A 14,427-nucleotide genomic window follows, 5' to 3' on the forward strand; every position below is an offset into this window, starting at 1 on the left:
AAACTATGTATAAAACACTGTATACATAGTCAAACAGTAGAGTCTATAACATAAAATCATTTCAAACTGGAGTCAGCATGCTCAGGCAATGTTTCTTGCAACTGTATGTTGGTGCATATGCAGGACAAAGTACACATAAGTGTTCAGAACCAAGACTGATAAGAAGCCTTGCAAGGCAGTGTGAGCAAGGCTTCTAGAATCACCTAACCTAAGCATCATTACATTTTGATTTTGAATGAATTTTTGGTTGCTGTTCATTCAGATACATTTAACTACTGCTAAGTATTCTGTGATCTCATTTGTGGCCAAACCATTCCTGCTCATTTTAGAATAAACAAAGCCTCCTTGGTCAGAAGGTGCAGTTCGGGGAGAGCAGAGAGGAACTTTCACTTTGCCCAGGCCACCCACATGCTGTCCTTTTTCACAGATGCATGTGTATGATGGTGTCCATTCTGGTGTTGCCTTTCCTCTATGGAGCTCACTTAATGCCACCTCAGGTCATGTCTTTTCTCATACACACATCTACACACACCACACACATATACACAGTCCAATCATGGTGACAAGCCGAAATTCTCAGACTAATCCTTGCTTTCACTGAAACTGATAGAATCCTGACACGGGCTACATTCATAAAGAATGGTTGTTCATTTAGTTCTTAGCTTTACAAAGTCACAGTCCAAAAAGAACAGTACAGATCTGCAGAGAGCCCCACGACAAGTCAAGGGAGGATGGGTGGAAGTGAGATGCCATATTGCCAAATAAAAGTCAAAGAAAAATGTGGGCTAGGTCTTAAAACTCACTGAAAATCTCTGGGTTTTTCCAAGCTCTATAGCTTCATAAGAGCTCTGTTAATACCTTCTGAGGACAGCTCCCTCTATGATATAAGGCCCTCCCACTAGGCCCCACCTTTTAAAAGTTCCAGCACATCCCACAATGTGCTAAGTGTCCAACATTTGGCCCTTTGTAAGGGATATTCAAACTCTATCCAAATTATAGCACCAGTAGGTTAGAAAAAAAGTGTCTTTCAATTATATATTATTGAGTCTCTGGTGCTAAACTTCAACAGCCCACAGCATCAATACTATTACCTACTCATATATGGGATAAGTGTGCCTGATACAGTATGCCATGGGAAGGTGTACTGGAGCTTTCTTGTCCCCCAGAACTCCTGAGAGAGCTCATAGCTAGAAGAAACACTAATTGAAAGTGCCTGCAATCTTTTTGCAATCCAATTGTGGTTCTTGGATGTAAACTTTGTAGAATACAATGTATTTTCACAATATCAGCAGATTGGACATGTCTGTCACTATCAAAATGTCAAACACTATCTTATTGTAATGGTGAAAATGGATCTACTTTGAAGTGCCTCTTGAGTAGACTGCAGGAATCCCTGAACATCTATGGAGTAGATTTTCCCTCCATGGGTGGTGACTAAATCCTTTTTAGCTGCATCCATACTGAAGCAAGTACTTCCAGTGACAAAAGTAAACAGTTGTTTCAAACTAGTTTATGCCTTTAAAGACCACTTCAAAAACAAAATGAAAAACAGTTCTATATTAAGCAAAATGCTTCCTCTAAATACAAACATTGGTTTGTCTTCTGGGGTCAATTTCAACACTTACACATTTTCTTCAAATATATTAGAATCAGATTTTTTTTAACCTCTTTGACTTCTGCATTAGTAACGTCTTTGCATTTTTATGGCATGAAGGTCAGTCTTCTGTAAATCTAATGGCTTTTTAAGTAGGTTTCTGGTGACTGAAATAGAATGTACATAAAATACAGTACCCTTCCCATAGAGGGAGAAAAATCTCTCATGTGGGCTCTAAATCTCACTTCAGCTTCTAGAAGATTGCTTCTATAAATGTAACCTGAAATAAGGGAATTTTCAAGAGGACCCCACCTCCATGGAGTTATAAGTAGAAAAAGTAAGTTCTCTGAAAAAGTTATTTTTAAATATTTTCAAACTCTCTTCTCCCATTCACTTTCAATCCCAAAGGTTCTCCTGGGATGAGGCTCATCATCATTTTGATAGTACTTCTCATAGCTAATGCCCAAAATTTCAGTGGCTCAATACCCTGATCATACCATTCTACTGGGGGAAAAGCACATTGGGCTAGGTCATCCTGAGATGTCAGTGGCTCGATACCCTGATCACGTCGTTCTGCTGGGGGAAAAGCACATTGGGTTAAGTCAGCTAGAGAAAACTTCATAAAGAAGATCTGGCTTTTAGGACCTGCTGCTGGGTGGCCCTATTTCTTTCATTCCTAGGGACTATTGGGGGCACAATCATCTACCCAGCAGCTTTGGTGACCCAGAGTTTCTTCTGCTTGGAATGTGCTTCATGTACCTTGATTTAGTACACTTTGTTTTGCCTCAATATCATCTTGGGAAAGCTTGTCCTGACCCCCTTGTTCTCATTATAATGAATATTCTCCAGAGATGACTGAGCAAATGAGGTTTCCATTTGCTTTGTGCCATTCCTGCACTTACCATGGTATCTAGATGATGATGATGGCGATGATGACAATGATGAGAGCTAAACACACAAATACATACATGACTTTCTAGATTGAAATGTAAATTTTCTGAGAAAAATATCCTGTCTTATGCATCTTTATATCCTGTTAACTACTATGGTTTGTAGCATATATTTATCAATTGGTAACTTTAAAAAAAACAATGAAGAATAGAAATTTAGGCAAGGATTGAATAGGGAAACAAATAAATAAGCAATAAACAGCAGCAGAAGGTAGATTTCTGATTCAGGGAATAACTTAAGAGTTTCTATTGCTATGACAAAACCCCATGAACAAAAAGCAAGTTGACAAGGAAAGAGATTATTTGGTTTATACTTTCATATCACAGTTCATAATCAAAGAAAATCAGGACAGGAAATCAAACAGAGCAGGAACCTGGAGGAGGGGAAGTCATGTGGAAGTCATGCAGGGGTGCTGTTTACTTGGCTTGCTCTACATGGCTTGCTCAGCCTGCTCTCTTATAGATCCCAGGGTCATGATGGCACTACCCATCATGGGCTGGGCTGACCCTAACCAGTCACTAATTTAAAAAAATGCTCTCTAAGCTGACCCTCGGCCTGATCTCATAGAGGTATTCTCTCAAAGGGGGTTTCCTCTTTTCAGATGGCAATAGTTTATATCAAGTTGATATAAATCTAGCCAGCACATGGAGAGAGAAGGCAGGAAACACAAGGATGAGCATAAACACTGAAGGCATGATGAGCCAATAATAGCAGTTATTTATCATCCTAGTAGTAAGCTGAAGGGCCCTATGAGGTCAAATAATCTCTAACATAGATACTTGTGCATGCCCAAAGTAGGATCAGTTCTGTTTAATGACAGCACACAAAAAAGTAGATTAAAAAAAAGAAGACGATACCCATCCAAAGTATGTGTGAATTAAGTCCTCTATACCTTCACCTAGTGTAAAGAAAATGCTTCCTATAACGATTGAGAATGTTTTCTTATAACCCACAGAAATGAGCATGAAAGTACAAGAATGAGTTCTAAAATACTAGATTTGATAGACAATGTTACTCTAATAAGCTGACTGTGCTCTTTTTAATTATGTCTAACTGTTTCTAACCCATCATCCTGGATTTCTTCTTGCAAAACATGAAAGATCAAGTAAACGTCTGGTGTTTTTATACCTACTGAGGACTCAAATTCTTACCCTTAGCTTCAACCATAAAAATTATCTCAAACTATGACTGAAATTTGTACCGCAACCCAGACGTTAACTGGATGGTTTAGGTTTGTTGGTACCCAAAGACTCTTCTTTCTCTAGCCCACCAGTTTGTGGTAACCACAGATGCTGGGTTTTCCAAAAAAAAAAAAAAAAAAAAAAATCAAATAGAAAAAAAACACAGGAATTTGGAGGATTCATTTATGCAAAGGTATGCTGTTTACCAGTCATTACATTCATAATAAATGTCTTGGAAAGAGCAGGGATACAAGGATCATACCTAAACATAATAAGGGCAATATACAGCAAGCCAACAACCAACATCAAACTAAGTGGAGAGAAACTCCCAGCGATCCTACTGAAATCAGAAACAAGGCAAAGTTGTTTGCTCTCTTGATATCTATTTAATATAATTCTTGAGGTCTTAGCTAGAACAATACGACACCAAAAGTAGATCAAGAGGATACAAATTGGAAAAGAAGAAGTCAAACTCTCACCATTTGCTGATGATATGATAGTTTACATACGTGGCCCCAAAAATCCTACAAAGGAACTTCTACAACTCATAAACACTTCCAGTAATGTAGCAGAATACAAGATTAACTCAAAAAACTCAGTAGCCCTCCTGTACTCAGATGATAAAAGGGCTGAGAAAGAAATCAGAGAAATATTACTCTTCACAATAGCCACAAATAGCATAAAATATCTTGGAGTAACTAACCAAACAAGTGGAAGATTGTATGGCAAGAACTTTAAATCACTGAAGAAAGAAAATGAAGAAGACACCAGAAAGTGGAAAAATCTCCCATGCTCTTGGGTAGGTAGAATTAACATGGTAAAAATGGCAATCTTACCAAAAAGCAATTTACAGATTCAAAGCAATGACAATCAAAAACTCAGCAAAATTCTTCAGAGACCTTGAAAGAACAGTACTCAAATTTTGTATTTTAACAGAATAAGAAACACAGTAACAACTATAGTCATTTTTGTATATACAATAGATCATGGTATTTTTTCCTGATTACTTTTTTATTGATTTTTATTGCGCTCTACATTTTTCTCTGCTCCCCTCCCTGTCTCTCCCCTACAATCCTCCCTCCAAGGTCTCCATGCTCCCAATTTACTCAGGAGATCTTGTCTTTTTCTACTTCCCATGTAGATTAGATCTATGTAAGTGTCTCTTAGTGTCCTCATTGTTGTCTAAGTTCTCTGAGATTGTGATTTGTAGGCTGGTTTCCTTTGCTTTATGTTTATGCTTTATGTACCACTTATGAGTGAGTACATGTGATAATTGTCTTTCTGTGTCTAAGTTATCTCACTCAAAATAATGTTTTCTAGAACCATCCATCTTTCTGCAAAATTCAAGATGTCCTTATTTTTTTCTGCTGTGTAGTACTCCATTGTGTAAATGTACCACATTTTCCTTATCCATTCTTCAGTCAAGGGGCATTTAGGTTGTTTCCAGATTCTGGCTATGACAAACAATGCTGCTATGAACATAGTTGAGCACATGTTCTTGTGGCATGATTGAGCATCCTTTGGATATATACCCAAAAGTGGTGTTGCTGGGTCTTGAGAAAGGTTGTTCCCTATTTACCAGGAAATCACCACAGTAACTTCCAAAGGAGCTGTACAAGTTTTCATTCCCACCAGCAATGCAGAAGTGTTTCCTTTTCCCCACAACCTCTCTAACATAAGTTGTCATCAGTGTTTTTGATGTTGTATATTCTTACAGGTGCAAGATGGAATCTCAGAGTTGTTTTGATTTTCATTTCTCTGATGATTAAGGATGTTGAACATGTTTTTGGAGGGGATGGAAATTTTTTATAGCTTCTCATTCTCTTCAGAACTATAAGTAAATGTTCAGGGGTGCTTTAACAGCCTCCAGCATGCCCTTGCCCTGATCCGGAAGGTTCCAGACAGCTGCACATAGACTGTATGGTTAAAGAGAGGGCTTTCAATTGTATAGTTAATGAGAGGGCTTTCAATTCATGTCCTGAGAGACAGCTTTGACATCTGATTTGTAAGGATTCTACTGTAACTAAATCTGCTGCTCCCATAATGATCACATGATTTAGACTTTTTTGAACAGTGTTTTCAATGACTCCAGAGATACAGTATGCAAAACCGATATCCTAGACAGCAATGTGTCCCTGTCTGCACAATGGTCTGGCAACATAAAGACAGTTGCAAATCAGCCATAAATTTCTTCACCACTTTACAAAAAAAGGCTCTTCTTGATGGATATAATCAACTCCCTTTAGACACGAGCATGACTGGGCCCAGATAAGAGCATTTACAACACAAGATTTCAGAGAAATTCAGGAGGCTATGAGACATTCAGACAATTCCAAGAAATATAGCAAGTACTTGTTTTGGATGGGTCCCAGATCTTTTCAAAATTTTATGAACATACACCTTTAAAAATCTTTTATTTTTTTCTATTAAATCACAACCAAGAGTCCCGAGGCAATGCATTATTTCATCATTGAGTATGCAGAAAGATTCCCCACCTCATTTGGCAGGAATCAATTCAAGAGTGATTTGATGTTGTCTTTTCTTACAACAGGAACTAGAGAAGCAATGCCACGCCCTTGGAGCGGTGTGAGACAAAACTTATCTGGAGTTTGAAACACACAACTTGGTTTAGAATAAACTTCAGCTGGCTGTAAATGTATGCAGTTGCATCTCTGTATTTATCCTGTGCCCATGTCTCTGCTTCAAGAGACAATGGATTGCTTATTATCACGTCGGTTGTGATAGATTGAAGGAACTTCCCCTCTTGAGCTGCTGCTCACTTATGTGATTGAAGGAGCTTCCTCTCTTGAGTGCTGCTCACTTGTGTGTGTCTCTTTGTCCACATGGCTACTTCAGGAAAGGCGGTCACCTTGACAGAGGGTAATTCTCCCTGCCTTCATACACCATCAACATTTGAACATTTGAAGGAACAGGAAGGAGAACAAATGGGATCTGAAAGGGTTGAGTTGAGGTGTGAGATGTAATCATACTATATCTGTCATTTCCAGGTGAGGCTCCAAGGAGCACTGCCCTATACAACTAATTAAGAACTTTGTAGAAGGATTCCATTTTGATTCTCAAACTGTATCACTTAAGAGAATCAACTATAAATACCAGCAACAAGTCTTCAAGCAGATTCTTCCATGAAACAGGAAAAACATGAAAAACAGCAATAAATAAATAAAATTATAAGGTCTCAAAAAAAGAGAATCAACGATAAATACCAGCAACAAGTCTTCAAGCAAATCTTTCATGAAACAGGAGACTGCCGGCATCCTGAGTGGGCTTATGACTTACTACCAGGGACTATCAGCAGTATGCCATGCATTAGCCTCCTGTAACCTAGTCATATGGCCGCAGATATTCTTTGTGGAGAGAACTGTCTGCTTTGCACCATCTTCTCCTTTGTGTCAATAGGGTAATGCTCAGAGTTCCCTACTGAGTCACCCGCGATGGGTCTGGAAGCTAGCTATGCCATTCTGCCTCCTTATCACCATCTCTGTCATCAACACCTCAGGAACTGATGATAAATATTGGCTTAATTTATCAGCTTTTCATAATGCTTTAATAATGCCCAATACTTTTCCAGGAGTAGGCAGAACCCCTAATCTATCTCTGACTTGAAACCTGGGTGGATCTTGTAAGACTCACACTGTACTGAATGGGAAAAAAGACAATTCTAGAGATTGTCCGGCAACACGCGGACGGGTGCAGATCAGCCGTCGATTTCTTCTTCTATATAGCAGGCACTTTTCAATGAATATTTCTTACCTCCTTTAGACACAAGCATGAATAGACCCAGGCAAGAATTAGAACACAAGATTGCTGAAATTCTAGGAAAGACATCAAGTGTTTGCTGTATATTGTGCAGCCTGGCTGCTATGGGTGAAGAGAAGAGAAAGAGAGGCAGGGGGTATAATTAAAAGGGCATCATAAGGGACATTTTTAAGGATGGAAGAATTGTGTATGTTGATTGTGGCAATAAAGAAATAGACATAATGAAAAGGATAATAACCCTCTACCCAAACAAGTACATATGCCACCTCCTCCACCCCAGAGCAAGGGTGCATGGAGACTGGGCAGAATCTAAATCAGTCCACTGAATGCACCAGTGCAATTTCCATTGCAGCTTTACTTTTGTTAAGATACTATCTTGGGGAAATCAGATAAGAGATTAAGATATCAGTGTACTATTTTGCAATTTACTATGCATATAGAATGATTAAAAAATTAAGCAAAACTTAAATATCAAAAAGGCCAGGGTGTTCATTTTACCTGGTTTCCAAAATCTGTTCTGTTTGAAAAGCTCAATACTGTTGTAATGGATGAGCTTTGTTGCCGGTTTGACTGGATATTGAATCAACTGAATATTACCAAACATTACTGTGAAAGTTTTCTTGATCAGATTATCTGAAGTGAGCAGACCCACCATAAGTGTGGATGACCTTTCTAGTGGGATCCCAAAAAAGAAGGAGATGGGAAAGAGAACTTTGCTCTTTGCCTGACTGTCTTCACTCTTGCTGCAAGTGCATCTTTCCTATTGCTGCCTCTGCGGCTTCCTCCAGTGATATCAAAACCAGCTCATTTCGGCTTCTGATGTAGACTGAAGACCAGAAGCTCTCCTGGAAGTTTCCGATCCTTCAGTACCTGAGTTGGACCACTTAGGAAAAATCCGTCCTAAGTCTTACGATTAGGCAACTGTCTGATTCTCAGCCTCTCAGTGTCAGGCAGCCATCGTTGGACCACCCACACCATACAGTATATGTTGCAGAAGGTCCTTCCACTCCTCCAGCCAATAGCCGCTGAGATACCAACCCATTGGGGCGTGGTCTCTCTCCCTTTGAAAAAGCGGCCACTTCCCTCCTCGCTCTCTCTTCCTGCTCCGCTTCTGGCGGCTAGACTCCCTTCCTGATTGCTCAGAGGGCTGTTGTCTGTGACGGTGATCTGTAAGTTTTTTTCCCTTTTAAATAAATAACCATTTTATTAATCATTATTCCAAACTGGTGTTTGTAACTTACGCCTTCGCCTTCATCTGGCCCCCAACGTGTGGACAACTATCCACAGAAAGCCTGAGAAAGCTTGGGAAAGAATAGAGTACCGCATGGCTTCTTGGTAGCAGCAATTTCTCGGGTCTGCTCTGCTTGCTAGAGGCAAGCAAGTGCTCTCATCTAAGAGAGGCTTCCTGACTCAGCTTTAGCTGCAAAACCCTGCAGCTCTTAAGAGGTCCTGCCACGAAACACTTAAAACGGTGTTGGTGAAAAGCTGAAGGCATGCTTTTCGGTTTTCAGCCGTAGCAGGAAAAAAGTTGTGCTGTTTTAAAATGCTGGCTTTCTGGGCTGTCCTGCCAAGGCAAACTCTGACTCTTTCACGCAGGCGGTTCGTGTGGTTTGCAAGCACACACTGCTGAAGCTTGCTTGCTGGCAAGGACCTTGAAACATTGTAGAGTTGTGGTGATGAACAGGGCTCTGGTGGGTACTTCAGCCACAAGGCTGGAATGGCAGAAAGCTAAGAAATGATCCAGCCGTCAAAGCCATGGCTTTAATCCTACCCATATTGCTCAGTAATTTAAAGGCTCGTGTGGTCAAAAAAAGAGAGATATAGAGTAAAAAGAGATTCAAAGACAAAGAAAACCTTTAAATGATTTACAGTGTGTTTAAAAATATATGCAAGCTAAAAGTTAAAGTTCTTAAAAGTAACAAAAAAGAAGAAGAAAGTAGTTGGGTGTGGTAGTACACACCTTTAATCCCAACACTTGGGAGGCAGAGGGAGATTGACCTCTGTGTCTTTAATCCCAATGCCTGGAAGGCAGAGACAGAAGGATCTCTGAGAGTTCAAGGACAGCCTGGTCTACAGAGTTATTCCAGGTCAAAGATATACAGAAAACCTGTCTCAAAAAGTTAAAATAAACAAGATAGAGTTAAAATAAAGCTGCACAAAGATGGAAAATACACAGAGAATCTTGATACTGTATGCTATTATGCTCTCTTTGAATTGTTTGAATGCTGAGAAAGGAGCAACAGCTGCTAAAAGATATTTGTTTATAAATGCTGCTGAACTAATCCAAGATAGATATTTTCAAAATACCTTGACTTCAGAATTTGGATCTAAGGATATGATACTTTGGAAAAGAGTTTCTTCTTTTGTTTTCACAGAGGATGAGACACTGTGGATTGCTTTTATCACAATATGGTATGATAGACCACGCCCTCCCGAAAGGTTGCTGCGAACACCCTCAAAAAATTACTTTGCTCAACTGCCGACTGAGATGAACCTAACAGACAGGTTACACCATGAAAGACTTGATTAACAGTGCCCCTATACAGCAGGAAGCAGTTTGGAGAGAAAAAACTGTGCCCATGTTCCAATATATTGTTTATAAATGTTCTTTTACATTTAAAGGGGGAGATGATATAGATGTGAATAATTTGCATTGATATGAATCTTGGTTTACTGATATTAATTTAAGGTCAATTTTGTTATATGTATATGTATTGATTAAGGTATTGTGATTGTGTAGTTCATTTAAAAATGTAATGTATATAGGTTGTTAATGGATAATCATCGATAATTGTCAAGCTTTTAGTCATGTTAGATTTTCTAGATGTGCATAGATATATTTCAGTTAGATAGGCATTCTTCATATCTTTCAAAGACTGAAGAATATGGCATTTAATGTTTTAATAACTTAGGACTTTTCATGACAATGAGACACTCTGCTCCTGGCAGCATCAATCTACTTCAAGAAGAAGATGGGCATCGAAGAGGATCCTTATGGAGTTTGATAGCCATTTGGGCAAGAAACTGCTCTTGCCTGGACCGTTGCATAAACTGGACACCAAGAACCCACAGAAAGAGGACTGCTGAACTTGCCTAAAGGTGAGATGATCTTTCGGCGTTCCTGATTCATGAAAGAGTCTGCGAGACATTCTGCAGGACACAGCAGATAGTGACTGAACTGCCTTTGAAATTTTCTGCTTCATGGAAATGTCTGCTGGAAACTATGGGCCTGTAGGCCGAAGATGGATGCCCCAACGGTACAGAGAAACTTTGGGTGACTGTCAAGGCAGCAAGATGTCTTTGTCATTTCTAGAGTTTGGAAGTTGCTTATTTCTTGTTTGCTTAGGTAATATTGTATCTTTCTGGAGTCTTTGATGAAGTTGAAGAATATTATAATTTTCCTTAGTTATGATAAAGATAAAATAGATGTAAATATTGTAATTTTTACTTGATAACTGTTTTGTTATATGTAATTTTGCTATGTTAAAGTTAAAGCCTTCCCCCTTTTTTTTTGTTTAAACAGAAAAAGGGGAAATGATGGAGGAAGGTTATTGGTTAAAAAATAAAGAAACTGCTTGGCCCTCATAGGTTAGAACATAGGTGGGTGGAGTAAACAGAACAGAATGCTGGGAGGAAGAGAAAGTGAGCTCAGACGCGATGTGGCTCCTCTCCAGGGCAGACGCAATGAAGCAAGCCGCCAGGTCAGACATGCTGAATCTTTCCTGGTAAGACTGATGCTACACAGATTATTAGAGATGGGTTGATCGGGATATGAGAATTAGCCAGTAAGGGCTAGAGCTAATGGGCCAAGCAGTGTTTAAAAGAATACAGTTTGTGGAAGTCTCACGATCCAAAGGAGGAGCAGAAGGAGAGTGAGCACGAGCAAGGAACTCAGGACGGCGAGGGGTGCACCCACACACTGAGGCAATGGGGATGAGCTATCGGGAACTCACCAAGGCCAGCTGGCCGGGGACTGAAAAAGCATGGGACAAAACCGGTCTCGCTGAACATAATGGACAATGAGGACTACTGAGAACTGAAGAACAATGGCAATGGGTTCTTGATCCTATTGCATGTAATGGCTTTGTGGGAGCCCAGGTAGTTTGGATGCTCACCTTAATAGACCTGGATGGAGGTGGGTGGTCCTTGGACCTCCCACAGGGCAGAGAAACCTGCTTGCTCTTTGGGCTGAGGAGGAAGGAAGACTTGATTGGCGGAGGGGGAGGGAATGGGAGGTGGTGGCGGGGAAGAGGCAGAAATCTTTAATAATTAAATTAATTAATTAATAAAAAAATAAACTTAATAATAATAAAAAAAAAAAATAAAAAAAAAAAAAAAAAGAATACAGTTTGTGTGTTGTTATTTTGGGGCATAAGCTAGCTAGGCGACCAGGAGCTGGGGCAGCAGGAACACAGCCCGCAGCTCCCCACAACAAGTATATCAATTAAATAAACCTTCCTTCAATATACATTCATTATATTGGTTTTATTGCCATAGAGAACTGTGAAACACAGGAGTGTATTTTTATTCATCCAGGTCTTTTTCAGCCCACATCACTGTGGCAACTTTTCTGGTTAAGTCCAGTTCCACTGATAACTCAGAAATGGTTTTGTCCTTTCCATGTGGGACACTCTGCTACCCCAGAGCAGCCTGACCATATCTGTCCTTACTCATCCTCAAACCAGTTTCTTTATACACCTCTACCCAGTTAAATCTAGGAACTCCCCTAGTTTTTCTCTCTAGCACAATACTTTTCAATATCTAAGAGTCACTCAACTCGCCAGCTCACCATGAGCACCTCCCCAGCTCCAATGCGCTTTAGAACTTGATGCTGCTTCACTGACTACCTCCCTTCCTCAATGACCACAGTAGGCCAAGATCTTTCAGTTTCAGTCACCATTCACAAAAAAAGGCAAATACAACAAATCTTTATTATAAGACCAACTCCCAGAGTTCTTCTTTTTAAAAATATGGTTTGAACTGAAACAGAAGTGTACCACTTTATTTTCTCCCTCTAGCCTCTTCTAGCTATCCTATCCTAAACTCCTCCATGTCCCAATAGCCTCTCTTTCATTATTGCATTACACACACACACACACCATGAACACACACACACACATGCACACAAATATGAATAAATAAAATCTGCTGAGTTTGTTTTTGTTGGTAGCATGGATATGCTTTTCAAAGCTAACCCCTCTACATTACATAACCGACAAGGGGCCTCGTCCATGAAGAGGTTGCTTCTCCCTCTCCAAGCAGCTAGTAGTTGCCTATGGTTCTTTGTCTAGGGTTGGAACCTGGCAAATTTTCACCCTCCCATGTTAATATGTCCATTGCTATTGGTATTGTTCCACAGTAAGCATGTATTCCTTTTATTCCTTTTATTAAACATAGATTTTTTCTCATATAATATAATTGGAGTACAGTTTCCCCTCCATGTTTGCCAGTTTCTCACCACCCCCTCTCCTATCCAGATCCACTCCCATTCTGTCTCTCAGTAGTATCTCATCAAAGAGATAACCATAAGACATAATAAAATAAAATATAATAAGATAGAACAAAAACTATCATATTGATGTTGGAAAATTCAAGCCAAAAGAAAAATATAAGAGCCTCAAGAGTAGGCACAAGAGTCAGAGACCCTCTCGTTCACACATTCAGGAGGTCCATAAGAGTACTAAACTGAAAGTTATAACATATATGCAGGAAACCTGGTACAGAGCCATGTAGGTCCTGTGAAATACATGAGATTTGATGGCATCTCTCATTTTGTGAATATTAAAATATAAATATGTAAAAAATTATATCATCTTTGCATCTTTAAACAGCTTTTTTAGTTTCGGCACTTTGAAAGGAAAATATACACATACATTATTAAAGGCCCACTTAAATTATCCTCTCATACACTGCAAAGTCAAGAGAATGTGGTAAGGATATTACCGTTTGCTGATTTACACCTTTTTAATTGTCCTTTATTCCCACTATTCCAGTGTGGGGTGAGAGGGAATCAAAGGACAATTTGTAGGAATCAGGTCTCTCTTTCCACCACAGGGGTTCCAGAGATAAAACTCAGGTGGTCAGGCTCAGTGGAAGGTAGCTTTATTTACTGTGTTATTGTGCCAGCTCACGCCTCTTCTAATCCTCAAATCTTTCAGGATTGTTTCCTGGTAATAATGATTAATCCTGTCTGTCAGTTTGCCAGAACATAGAATCCCATTAGATTCAGGGCTGTCTGTGGGATGAAGTCTCCAGAGTGTTTAACTGAGAAAGGAGGACTCATCCTGAATGTAGGTGGTGGAATTCAATGGGCTGTGCTTGGGGATTGAAGAGAAAGGAGACAATGAGTGGAATGTCAGCTGCTGGGCTTCCTGACTGTGGAGATAATGTGACTGGCTGCCTCATAGGCTGGCTATTGTACCTTCCCAAACATGATGGACAGTGCCTTAAACCCAAATAAACTCCAGCTCAACTAACTTTTGTCAGGTTTCTTTTCTTTCTCTTTTTTTAACTCATTAAAAAGAACAACACATTTTTTTTTTCTAATTTTACATGTCAAATCCAGTTCCCACTTTCTCCCCTTCTTCCGCTCCCTCCACCTTCCCCATCCCATCCCCATCCCACCCCCTATCCACCCCTCACAGAGGATAAGGTTTCCCATGGAGAGTCAGCAAAGTCTAGCACATTGATTGCTTTGAGGTAAAACCAAGGCCCTCCCCACTATAACTAGGCAGAGCAAGGTATCCCTCCAGGGGGAATAGGTTTCAAAAAGTCAGAACAAGCAGTAGGAATAAATCCTGGTGTAACTGCCAGTGGCCCCACAGTTTGCCCCAGTTATACACTGTCACCCACATTTATAGGGCCTAGTTTGGTCCTATGCTGGTTCCCTTGCTGTCAGGCCAGAGTTGGTAGGCTTCTTTATCA

The 14,427-nt window shown here is 39.9% G+C and overlaps 1 protein-coding gene across 1 annotated transcript in view; it reads right to left on the bottom strand.

The window, feature by feature from the left end:
- Window positions 1-14,427, bottom strand: part of Fmn2 (formin 2) — a 310,252-nt gene that overhangs the window by 134,790 nt on the left and 161,035 nt on the right. The window lies entirely within an intron of this gene.

The sequence above is a fragment of the Chionomys nivalis genome, chromosome 5 (assembly GCF_950005125.1).
Source record: "Chionomys nivalis chromosome 5, mChiNiv1.1, whole genome shotgun sequence".
Taxonomy (NCBI): Eukaryota; Metazoa; Chordata; class Mammalia; order Rodentia; family Cricetidae; genus Chionomys; species Chionomys nivalis.